This window comes from Anas platyrhynchos, chromosome 2, assembly GCF_047663525.1.
Source record: "Anas platyrhynchos isolate ZD024472 breed Pekin duck chromosome 2, IASCAAS_PekinDuck_T2T, whole genome shotgun sequence".
Lineage (NCBI taxonomy): Eukaryota > Metazoa > Chordata > Aves > Anseriformes > Anatidae > Anas > Anas platyrhynchos.
In genome coordinates, this window is record NC_092588.1 from 108,337,976 (window position 1) to 108,350,744 (window position 12,769).

Below are 12,769 nucleotides of genomic sequence, written 5' to 3' on the forward strand. Positions count from 1 at the left end.
ATCCAACTGGGATTATTCTGTCTACTTTGGGGCTAAGCTACTGCAGGGAGAATGGACTAAACAGAAAAAAATGACGGATAGGTAGCTGCACTGAGAAACAGCAGAGCTTTCAAAAAGAGGTAAAAACGTCCAGTGGTGCCGCAAAGGCACATCCCACCCCGCCCCCTGGCACATCAGCCAGAAGAGCCCTGAAAAGGGGCTCAGAGCTGTGAGCAGAAAGAAGCCTGGAGGTAGATTGTGTTGCCTCCGAATGCCCACTGGTCTGAGGACTGATTAAAGGAGATGTGAGACATGCTCTCAGTGTGGTGAGAGGGAGACTTCGCCAAACAGAGCCGGGTATGTAAAAAACATCACTAGCAGAAGCTGGCACACACAGATTTCTTGCCTGTGGAAGAAGGCATCAGGAATGAAGTTTGTTATGAAATGCATCCCAAGTATGTGGTTCAACCAGGAAGGAAAAGGAGAGATGTTGAAACGAGGCATCCTACATTTGGCTGCGGACTGTAAGGGCGCTGATCAAAGTAAGCGCTGGCTCAAGATAAGGCGCGATGTCTGCAATGGCTGTGCACAAACCGAGTTGTTCTGCAAAGCTTGGATGTTGTCGGGAAGCAAAATGCAGCCAACAGACAGAAGGGAAAATAATCCCTTCCATCTCTATTTTCCATCTCTTAGTGGAAAAGCTACATCATTGCAAAATGAAATAAAAACAACGATATTAGATAAAGAGACACTGAAGGAGCCTTTATAAGATTGCCTGTGATTTTGGCTGTGGGAAGGGTCTTGGGAAAGAATTTTCGCTCAAGTCTGGAATAGGCTTGTGGATGATATTCAACTATTCGCAAGTTCCGAAAGCCAACCAGGCTAAAGAGTTTGAAAAGGAAGCTGCAACCTAATTTGTTCTCACATAGACTGTAGCTGCTGTTCTCTTCTTGTGAAATCCTGATTTTTTTCTGGTTTTAGGTAGCTGGGAAAAGGATTTTTGCTCTTTCATTCGCATCAGCGCACCCTGGGAAACAACTGCCAAGACTGAGGTGCTGATTCCACCAACATTAGATATCTTCTTGGGGAAGTGCTTTTGGCAACACCTATAACGCGACTTGACAACATCGGTTAGGCAACAAGCATGTAGAAGAATATATTTCTGGTCTCCCCAAAACCTTTGGCATTACAGCAGAATAGAAAGAGAGTCATGTTATCGGGGCTCCATGAGATCATGAGGTAGCCCAGAGAGCAATCTGTACTTGTACAGAAATATCTTAACATGCCTGACAGAATCATCAAGCCTGAAAAAAATTATTTGCCTGAAAAAAAAAATTATTTCTGATGGGCCTGGATGTTAGAACTGGTGTATATATATATAGCTTGCAGTCTCGGAAAGCAGGTTTTTAAGATCCTGTAAATAGAAGAAGTAATGGACCTGATGTAAGAGGCTGTGTGTGTGCCAGGATAGAAAATTCTTGGCTGCGTGGGTGTGGGTATATTGGCTCTTTCATCAAAAGACCCAGTGGAAAGGAGTTCACCACTACCATCTCATGAGCAACAACAGCAAAAAGCATTATCAAACCCCAAAGGACTGAAGATCCACAGCATCAGACAGCCTCCGCCAGCATCCAGAATTGAACCAGAAGCCAAATAACCGAGGACATATTTGCAGATTTGCAACTTACCGTTCTAGTACAACCATGCTGATTACAATTAATTTAAGTTTTGGATACCCAACTAAAAATGTTGTTGTCTGATGATATGATTAATGAAGCCCGTGGTTTCTGTGAAAGGACTTCATCAGGTAGTGCTTAAGCTTACAGGTACTTCAAAAGTATTTTAAACTGGTTGATTACATACACTAAAACTCATTTACTCACTTCTGCAAGATGCTCCGTGGTATGCCTACCTCTAAGGTACAGATCACTATGTGGCAACATATTTGGAAACTTCGTTTTGCATTTAAATAAAAAGTTAAAGTAATATCAGTGTTACTATGACTATTGTTGAGCATCATGCTCACCAATGCAAGACTCTCTTGGCGTTTTCAGAAGTTCGCTTTTAAACCAAGGTGTCTGTGGTGGTTTCACTCAGCCGGGCAGCCAAGTTTCACCACAACCATTCTCACTCCTTCTCTTCAAAGGAAAAGGGAGAAAAAATACAGTGGATAAGGCTCAAAGGTTGAGATAAGGACAGGGAGATCACTCAACAGTTATCATCACGAGCAAAACAGACTCAATGTAGGGAAATTGATGTAATTTATTGCCTATTACTGACAAGCTAGAGCAATGAGAAGCTAAAAACAAACTAAAAACACCTGGCTGCCTTGTATCTGTAGTAACACCCAATCTGAAGAAAAGTTTCAGATACTTTGTAAGAATTTGAATCATTCTGTAATGCACTTAAAATACAAGAATGGCAAAACAAACGATCAGTTATTTTAGCACAAGTGGTGTATTGCAAACCTATAAATTGATCTGAACAGTTAAAAAATGAGTTTGTTTTCCTTTTTTTAAGAACAATGAAAAAAAGAAGATGCAGAAAAAAATATAAAAAGAAAAGAGAAGGAAGACACCTCTGATGTCTTTTCTATGCCTTTATGTTCTGAAATACACATATTTAAGTTGATTGCTTCTTGCCTTGGTATTTTTTTTTCTAATGAGTAATAATTTTAAAATATTTTTAATCAGACTTCAGTGATAGTTCTTGTTCCTGCACGTAACTGCTTTTGCACTGAGGAGGAAAGAGGATGCTTGGAATATCCTGGAGGACAGCAAACAAAATGGCAGAAAGAAGGAACTGAGTGCGATTCAGGCCAATAAGATGCTTGTCTTCTGGCATTATATTTCCCCTTCAAACACAGCAAGCATACGGAACCCTTTACATCTCCGCCTCAGCTACCCACAGCATCTCTGGATGAATGTCTCTCACCTGTCACCATCGCTTAGCTTGATCATGTTCCATGCCCTATGGGAGCTGGTGAGGGTTATTGATGGGTCATTCATCCATCGGAATTAGCTGCCAGCTCTCCCGGACATACTGATGGATGGATGGGAGATGCCACGTGAAAAATGACAGCTTTCTGCTTCTGCAATGAGAAAAGATGTCAGCTGGAGAAAATGGATGGTGACGGTTGGTGGGGGGAATAAGGACGCAAACACAGGCAAAAACATCTCAAGCTGTTCTTCCCTGATCTCTTTTTCCTCTTCGTCTTCTTTCCACCACCCCCGTATTTTGGTATAGTTTTGCACCAAAGCAGTCAACGGGAATTTTGCGTCTTCACTAGGGCATGGACTGAATCTTTGTCTGCTTCTTGCTTCCCATCAGTTTCATTTTTGTTTCTTCCCTCTCAGCATTCCCGTGCGTTTGGCTGCTGATCCACAGTTCAGCGAGGAGAGAAAAGAAAATATCACTCCTTACTTTGGCCTGGTGGGGTGTTCCAGCTGCCCCTCATCTTCCCAAGGCACAACACTGATCATGTGAATCGACATTAAGGCATGGCCATGTCTTTATGTATATTCTCAGCAGGAGGATCGACTGCTCAACTTCATGTCATGGGAACTGGGGAGCGATGCTGGGTGCCTGAGGTCCTGCCACTGCGTTCCACTGACCCCCTCTCTCTGGCTAAAGGCAGGGAGAAGTGTCACGGAGCCTGCCAAGAACATCCGTCTTGTCAGCAGCGTCCCCAGCACGTATCTTGCTGCGCCTGACTGGCGCATGCTGTCACTGGCATGTCTAGCTTCATCTCGTGTCACAGGAGCCAGAGACAAGGAGGAGCTGGCAGCACTGCGAGCATGGGAAGCAAAGCAATTACTTGGCTTTCTGTGTTGAAAGCGTCAAGAAAAAAACAAGGTGCTTGATCTTACAGTACCCAAAGATGCTTGCAATGGAGGTTTTTAATAGCAAATTTAACCCAAGGCATGTATTTTATAAGATTGACCAAAATTAAAGTTTTCTTTGGGTTTCCAAATTTTCACTGACCACTTTTTAAAATAAGAATTTACAGAGAAAGCAAAGCTTATTTTCAACCCAAACCCATTACAACATTGTCTAGCCTGAGAAAGAGAGGCAAAATGAAAACTACACAATGAAACCAAGAGATACATTTAAGATTAATAAACTAATATATAACACTTTATGAAAAAGCATAGGAAGAAATCACAGGTCTAACAAAATAATTGATAGATTACTGATGTTGATGAAAAAAGAAGGTTGTACAGTCATCCATTCTTTAATTAGCATTTACTGTATAGGAAGCAAACCTGGGTATTCTAGAAGGGAGAAATATTTTCTATTAAAGGGCTAGGATAAAATATAACTTCATAGGCATGAATAAATGTCCTGTTACATACACAAACTTGTATTTTTCATTAAATAAAATGCAGACATCTAGAGAGCATCTATGGAAGCAAGTGCCTGTCCATAATTGTACACTGGGAACCAAATTTCTGTCTCATGCATCGCTAGACTTTGCAGATAACCCCACAGGACCAACACACTAAATTTTCAACAGAGTGCATGAGAGCGGGATTTTACCCAACATCCTCGGCTAGGTTTTCAGTCTCCTTTCCCATTTCCTTTTTGCTCTCAAATTCAAGATGGATGTCAGGCTGGATGTTTGCCACCTCTCCCTTATCAGAGATCTGTTTTGACTATGTCTCTAAAACACTGCTGGAGGCATGAAAACCATCCTTTATGTCCAACACATTTATGGCAACATGCTGGGCCTAGCAAGGGACGGCAGTGACAGACGCTGTTCTGACACTCAGAAAGAGAAGCAGTTTTAATTGCCAATATGAGGAGTAAATGCAGAATGCAAGCACCTTAACATCACCCTGCAGATTAAAAATACATGTACATGCCCGTGTAGGATGTTACTATTCACAAGCAGTACGGTCAAAACCACTTTACTCTGAACAGAGCTAGCTTGCAGACTCTTTCAGTGGGGAATGGATTAAATTTGTTCTTATGGGCAATTCACATGTGTTCTGCATTATCTGTTTGGTTTTACCTGGAGGAGGTCCAAGCCTCTGTTAGGACTCTAACGCCTCCTCCATACCCACCCCGAGCGAGTGAGTAGACTGCGGGCTGGGGCTGGAGGTGAACAACTGCACTGAACGTCCCTGAGGCAGATGCAGTTGTGTCTCCTTCAAGCTCAAATGTTCCTTGCTGTGAGGGAAAGCGCATCAAAAGCAGTTCCTCTGATCAGACCAGACGTTTTCTTTCCGCCTCTGATACAGCAGTGCAATAGGGTTTTAGAAACCTCAGCCCCCTGCACAGCGCAGCAGGCAAGACCAGCCCCTCAGTGAGGGCACCTGCTTAATTTTAACATTTAACCACGTTTCTGTTCTGCAGAGGATAATCAATCCCTTTGCTCCACTCACAAGAACAGGGTGCAGGGAGCTCTGCTCCCCATCTCCTTTTGACATCCCCGCAAAACCCTGGGCACAGGTAACAAACAGTTCAGTTCTCCAACAGCTATTTGTGGGCTGTGTAGCTCACATCCCTTAACTCTCAGGGAAAGAAATGACACACCGATGGGTTTCTTTGCATTCGTGTTGCTCTTGGTGTTAAATGACTACACCATCCCCTTTTCACCTCAGGGGACACCTCCTCCCTGACTCAAAAACCTTCCTAAAATTTGTTTGCAGCAGGAAGAGCACACCCCCTTGATACTATGACAGAGCCGTGTGTGGCTGTGTCCCTTGAGATATTTCCTTCCGTGGGAGAGCAGCTACTGATGACCCTGTAAAAAGCTTTGCTGAGGCTTCACCTGGAAAACTCACCACAGGCCCGGTGTTCATCACGTAGGGAAGAGGAGCTCGTGCTGGAACAGACCCACAAAAGGGTTACTGGGAGGACTGGCGAGTGGTGAATATTATCAGACACGAGCAGACTAGAAACGTTCAGTTTGTTTAGTCTAGCAAAATGAAGACAGAGGGGATACGGCTGTTTATGCTTCCTTTCAAGCTAGTTAGAAACCATGGTGCTACTTAAGTTCAAAGAAAACACGAGCACAAGAAAAAAATGGATGTAAACTGTCTTTCACGCGGCCCTTTTATCCTGGGCTGCATTGGGAGGAGCCCTGCCAGTGGGTCAAGGGAGGTGATCAGTACCCTTTGCTCAGCACCAGTGAGGCCACATAGAGTGGAGTGCTGTGACCAGTTCCGGGCTCCCCAGTACAAAAGGGACATGGACTTAATGGAGTGGGACCAGTGAAGGGCCACAAAGATGATGAAGGGACGGGAGCACCTCTCCTAGAAGGAAAGGCTGAGAGCAGGCACTGTTCACCCTTAGGGAAGAGAAGGCTTGGGGGGGATCTCAATGTCTATAAATCCCAGAGGGGATCTAAGAGGACAGAGCCAGGCTGTTTGCGGTGCTGCCTAGTGCCAGGCTACGGGCACAAGCTGGAAACAGGGGGATCCCTCTGGGCATCTGGCAGCACTTCTGTGCTGTGCACGTGGGTGACAGAGCTGGCACAGGCTGCCCAGAGAGGCTGTGGAGTCTCCTCCTTGGAGATCTACAGAAGCTGCCTGGATGTGGTCCTGGGCATCCTCCTTTAGGTGCTGGGCTAGATCAGCTCCAGAGGTCCCTGCCAACCTCAGGCAGTCTGGGATCCTGTGATCCTGGCTTGGAACACACTCAAGCTGTAGGTGAGTTGACTTCTAGCCCCCAGAAGAATGCACAACCGCTCACTCAGACCACAGCAATACATCCAATTAATTTTAAGAGAGAGCTTGATTGTATTAGGTGCCTGTGACAGCTGAGAACCTGTCCTGCTGACCTGATCAGACACATGCCTCTGCACAGCCTTCCAACATCATGGTGATGAGAATAGTCTATGGTAGAGGAAAGGGAAGGAAAAAGATTTGTACTGTTAAAAAAGCAAGATTATAAAGTCCCAGAGGAAATATAAACTGATATTGCTACAAGTTGTTAATATAAATACTAACTTCTGAAAAGAGATTGCTGTTAAGTTAGTAGAGATTTATATTTTTTCCTTCTCCCCCCCTTTATATATTTTGTAGGAATCAGATGCTTGTTCTAAGAAACAACAAACTACCACAGCTGGCTCCTAACATTATTTACAATTCAAATCAGTAGGCAGGCCCCGGCAAACCCAAGGGAAGGACAACCCTCCTATTATTGCCCCTGCCCCACAAGCTCTCACCCCTCTTCATCACTTGGACAAGGAATGCCTGGTATGCGAGCACCCCTCCAGCAGATCCCTGCAGTTCTGTTTGTGGCTGTGAATCCTGAATGGGGACTAAGGACACCAGTGAGCAGGGGTCCTGTGCACAGACACTGCCCAGAGCATCACAACCATTGCCACGCATTCACTTAGTGCAGATGTTTGTCTTATTACAGGTAGAAGAAACTCTGTCTGCAGTCTCAGCGTCCATTCAAATAGCAAGCAGATGCTGCTAGGAGGCTGTGTAACCCACAGCAACACTCAGGCTCTGTTTGCAGAGGCTCGGTAGCGGTGAATCAGAAAGCTGTAAATATAAATGGCCCTGATGTGTGGCAACTGCCTCTCAGAAGAGGAGCGCAGCATTACCATTAGCCCTTTGGCACTCGGTTGCAGTCCCCTTGCTACTTTCAGAGAGAAGCTAAGCTTTGCTGGCTGCCCGCCTGCTGGGCTTGGGACTTGGGCTCTGCCCCTCCTGCAGCTCCTGGGAGGAGGAGGAGGGTGGGGAGGGAGGAGTGCATCCACCAAGCGTGCTTACTGAGCAAGCCGGGCTGGTAATGGTGCTGGCCAAGCCAAAATTTCTCCTTACGCAATTATTTTTTCATGATGCCTGCAAATACATGCTCTGGCCAAACGTGTGCATCTCTCTAAAGTGCAGAGAAGAAAAGAAGCTATTGCTTGAAAGGGATTAGAGAGGAGAACAGGGAGCATTGGGAGGTCTGCACGTAAGGAAGCTGAGTGAGTCAAAGCCTTGGGAGAGGAGGTGGGTGGCACTGTGTTTGTTCAAACAGAAGGACGGATCTTGGCTCCTTCTGCTGCCTACTGAAATCAACAGGAAGATTCCCATTAAGTTTAACAGTTCCTGTGTAAGGCAGAAACAAGTGCTGGAGGTGCTCTTGAAGTGCATAAGAAGACAGAGAGGTCTTTTATTTAAAAAGCAAAACACCCAATCACTCTCTCCACCCAGTTCTCCCCAGACTGAAGAAAACATAGCAAATACAATCACCCAATAATCAAAAAAGAAAAATAAAATCATGCCCTCATTTTCGATTGAAGACTGCCAAACACTGCAACCACTGGGTGTGCATTTTTTCAAGGAGATAGATTTAGAGGCACAGGCTGCCAACACAGGTTTCCAGGCTTCCCGTGTTCTGTCTCCGCCGGCATTTGACAGGGCAACTCTGACAATATACGGGACTTGCCTACATAATCCAGGACAGGGAAGATCTCTGGGTCACTGGGACCAGACTGCTGTTATCACAGACAACCCCAAAAAGCCAGTGACTTGTAATTTGTTGACTTCTAATTGAGTTTTTCCCATAATCGTTATCACAAATAAAGCTGCACAAGAGGACCTGGGGTAGAAGTGTTCCTAAAGCTGTTGGTCTGCACACAATTTAACTGTAAAGTCCTTCACCCTCGTGCATCCTTTAATAAAACTTGCCTGCCTGTCTCCAGAACACGTTCCCTGAATGACTTACGTCCTTTCCCACCATTCACATTGTGATCCGAGGTTTCCTCCCTCCAGTCTGACAGTAAAGATGAAAGGCTGTTTTAGGAAAGAAACACAAATAAAACAAAACATGGACTGAACCTCTGGGTGGATTAATCCTTCTTCTGAAGTCAAAGTGGTGTGAGCACATGTATCGACCACACAGCTTGACTAAACAGCGGCTAAGGAGAAATATGGTTCTGGGAGACATTTCAAGGGACTAAACATTGAACCGTGGAGAATGGGCGAGGTCTATGCAAAAGCCAGACATAGGAAAAACATGGTTGAATTTCAGAAAATAAAAAAAAAGACTTCTCATCAAGAAAAAGAAGACTTGAGACTCAAGTACAGCACAAATGAAAGAATGCCTGTCTATCGCTCGATACGTATGTCTGAAAATAATTCAGCCGCATGGCTTTTATTTCTGCAGTAAAAGAGATACAAGAAAATCTCCTGCCTTCAGTTTACATTTTTTCTAAATGGGTGTTTTAATTTTTTATCTCAGAAACTGCAATATGGGAGAAACATGGGAAGAATAATATTGGCTTCACTTTAATTATGATATTATCCAAATACTGAGCAGCTTTATGATCACCACCAAAAAAGAGAGAGAGAGAGTTAAATAGAGCACATGTTCTAATTGTGAGCCTGGGGCAACCTCGATTTTTAATTAATTTATTTATTTTTGTGAAAGAATGTAATTTATTTTTGTGAACGAATGTGAAAGAAGTGTCAAACTGCCCTGCAACCTTGGAAGTCCTTTCCCATAGTCTTCCTGAAGGTGGAACCTACGGTGTGATCTCCACCATGAGGAAATATGGCAACTTCTCAAACTGTTGGCAATTGCCAATAACCTCCTCAATAACTTCAAGATTGGCAAGAGCAGTCCAGGTGCAAGCTCTCCACTGCTGACAGCTCAGAGTAAGCCTTGTCCCAGGTCTGTCAGGCTACTGAGCAACCCCACGTCCCGAAAGGGAGGTGCTGCACCGATCCCCGTAGTCAGCTGGACTGTTAGGAACCAGCCAAGGCTTCAGTGTCTTACACAGAAATGAGCAAGAAAAGCTAAGCCATTATGTTAGCTTTGCTTTGCAAAGGATTTCTGATGTTGAAAGAATGTCATAATTAGTTATAACATATTCTAAACATGCACAGGTCTTTCAGCATGTAAAAAAAAAAAACAAAAAACAACAAACCAGTGTTCCCAGAAGTTGTCATAATAAAGTCTGCTGCAAAGACTTCTCCAGGGCAAACCTCTGCACCAGCCCAAATCTCCCTGACTTCAAGCCCAGTCCTGCATCGTTTATTTATATGGACAATTCCATTTGAAGTACTCATCACTGCACATATAAACTATTTATGACAGATCGAGCCTCAACTCAAACAAGTCACTGTAAGGAGTAATAAGAATAGAAAAAGAATAACATACATATTTGAAATACTTTAGGCTCCATAACATCGTGCTGTAAGATGAGTGGAAACTGATGCAGAGCTCACTGAAGAGCCCTGTTTCCTACCTAATTAAGGGCTACAACAACCAAAGGAGTGAGTCACCCAGTTTTCTAAGAAGGCTATTTTAAATTTTTAATACTTCCATCTAACTTTTTTGACAGATTTCTTATAAAGCATGTCTTTAATGACATCATATTCCTTCTCACTTCAAGTTCTCAGTCTGTGGTAGTACAAGACAAGTAGTCCTTGTTTCTTCCTTTCACCACAGGTCACTAGTTACTAAACTCTGGCAAATACTGGTTAAATTCCATAGTCCCTATTATTTGGGAAATCATGCTAGGTGAGCAGTAAAAGTTTCATGTGTATTTTGTCTTTTATCTATTTACATTCAGAACAAATACCAGTAAATACCTTTTGTGATTACATAGGTATGACAATTCTTTCACTATTTCTTTCTATTATAAATTTAACTAAAGTTCTGATAAAGGACACACGTATATTTTAACTTCTTTACAGATTTCTCAAAATAAATTGCTTCATTTTCCAAGTTATAGTTTTACCTCTCTAGACCTATATCCTGCTTAATATTGTCTACTGTTTGTTAATTACAAAGCATATCGGTGTAGAGTATTTAAAATGCTTTACAGAGTCTCCTTACAAGAAGTATTTTCATGATTTAAAAACCAACATATTGCATAAAACCAGAATTTGTTCTTACCTTAACACACGGCTCCATATAGTGCTCACCTGTGAAGAAGGAACGAAAATTGCCTTCATTAAGAAGGGTCTTCACAAAAATGTTAAGTATTTATTTGATTATAGGGAATATACTTCTCTAAAATGCTTAATTTGCTCCACATCTTCATTTCCCACAGATTTTTCCTGTGTTTAGAGTGATAGACTGCTCTCTTAACTATTACCATCTGAAAAGTGCGTAATTATGCTGTGAAATCTGTTCAGAAATAGGTTTTACCCCTGCCAGAGTTCAATGCTAATCAAGAAGTGACTGCCCTTATCTTGCTGTCCATTTTCCAGGCTGAAATGCTTCACGCCTTAAGAATGCATTCCCTTTGCTGGAACTATGGGTGTGCTCCGATTTGGTGGGTGTTTGCCTTCTGCTTAAGCCACGGACACCTTTCATTAATTTTTTTCTCATTTTCGGAGTTAATCTCTTCTCCTCCTTTCTGTCGTCCAAATGAAGTCACTCGATCACTGCCATGGGGCTTCACAGCAGGACACCTTCCTACAGAGCACATCCAAGCTCTGTAACCACGCAGCCTCGTGGAGCACGCTGGAAGCAATTATCTAGGAATACATTGTATTTTTGAAAAGTATGAATTTCCATCATGCGTAGGAAACAACAAAGGAATTAGTAACAATGAGACCATCAGTAAAATGTCAAAACTTGTTACAAGATCGGGAAGGCAGCTCCCCGACAAGAGGATAATTAAATACAGACTCTCCCTCCTTTATTAAGGCACCAACCTTGTAATGGGAAGTCTGAGATCTAGTCTCTCATCTGCCAAAGGCTTCCCTTGATTCTCAGCTCTCTTGTCTGCAACTGCAGGGCCAGAGCATTTGTATTGTGTTTGCCTCACAGAGATGTTGGAAAGCCAAGTTCAAAAATATCTCTAAATCTCTTGGAAAGCGTTGGACTGGAAAAAAGGCATCCATGCAATGCATCGTCTGCTCACCAAAAACCTCTCCTGTGTTCAATAGCTTTGAAGATGTCCAGGAAAATCACAGGCTGGTTATATTAGGGAAACACTCCAGAGAAAACCTGAATATTCGTGTGACAGAATCAAATATAAATATGTTATTATTGGCACATTTAGTTGAGATAATCAAGTTGAAAATGTAATATGGACGTGAAGCATGGCCAATGCCCACTTTGATGGAGGAACACAGCCCAAGTATGCCTTCCTCCAGTGTTAATTAAGCTGGACAGCACTGACTTAGCTAGACAGAGAGAGACCAGATGAGTGACACCAGAACTGGCAGCACCTCTCAGAAGAAGGGGGTTGGTGCTGCACAGACCCAACCAGCTTGGAACTTGAGAAAATGTGTTTTTTTCTTCCATAATGCTCCGTCTTTCATAACTCTGCATCTTCAACACACCGAAAATAATTTTCTTAGATGGAACATGGGTTACGGTGGCGTTGCACTCTACAGAAAAATAACTTGCCTTCCTATATTTCCCTTAACCTTTATTATTTTTTTTCCAGCACAGTCACATGGAGAAAAGTTGCTTTTTTACCTCTCTCAACCCTTCTAGGAAGGAGAGGCTTCCTGTATTTCAGGTTGCCACTTTGACGGACACCGCTCTATAAAACTTTTGGTGGTTTTGGGGCTTGACCTTACAGGAGCTCTCCTCTTTACTTGAAATAAGTCCACATTAAAAAATGCTACGGGGATGTTACGGCTGCTTGTCATGAAAATATAAACATCAAACTGATGTGCACAGCAATGTGGCTTGAGGGAACTCATAGCCAAAGGCCAAAAGTAAATTATACATTTTATACTTTTTTTTCCCCTCTTTCTTTCTTCTTTTAATTCACCAAGCTGAATAATTATATTCTTTATCAGAAAATATTTTGTTCAAAACCAAAATGAAACAAAAGTTATGTTACAGGACACAGTTTTGATTCACATCTGTG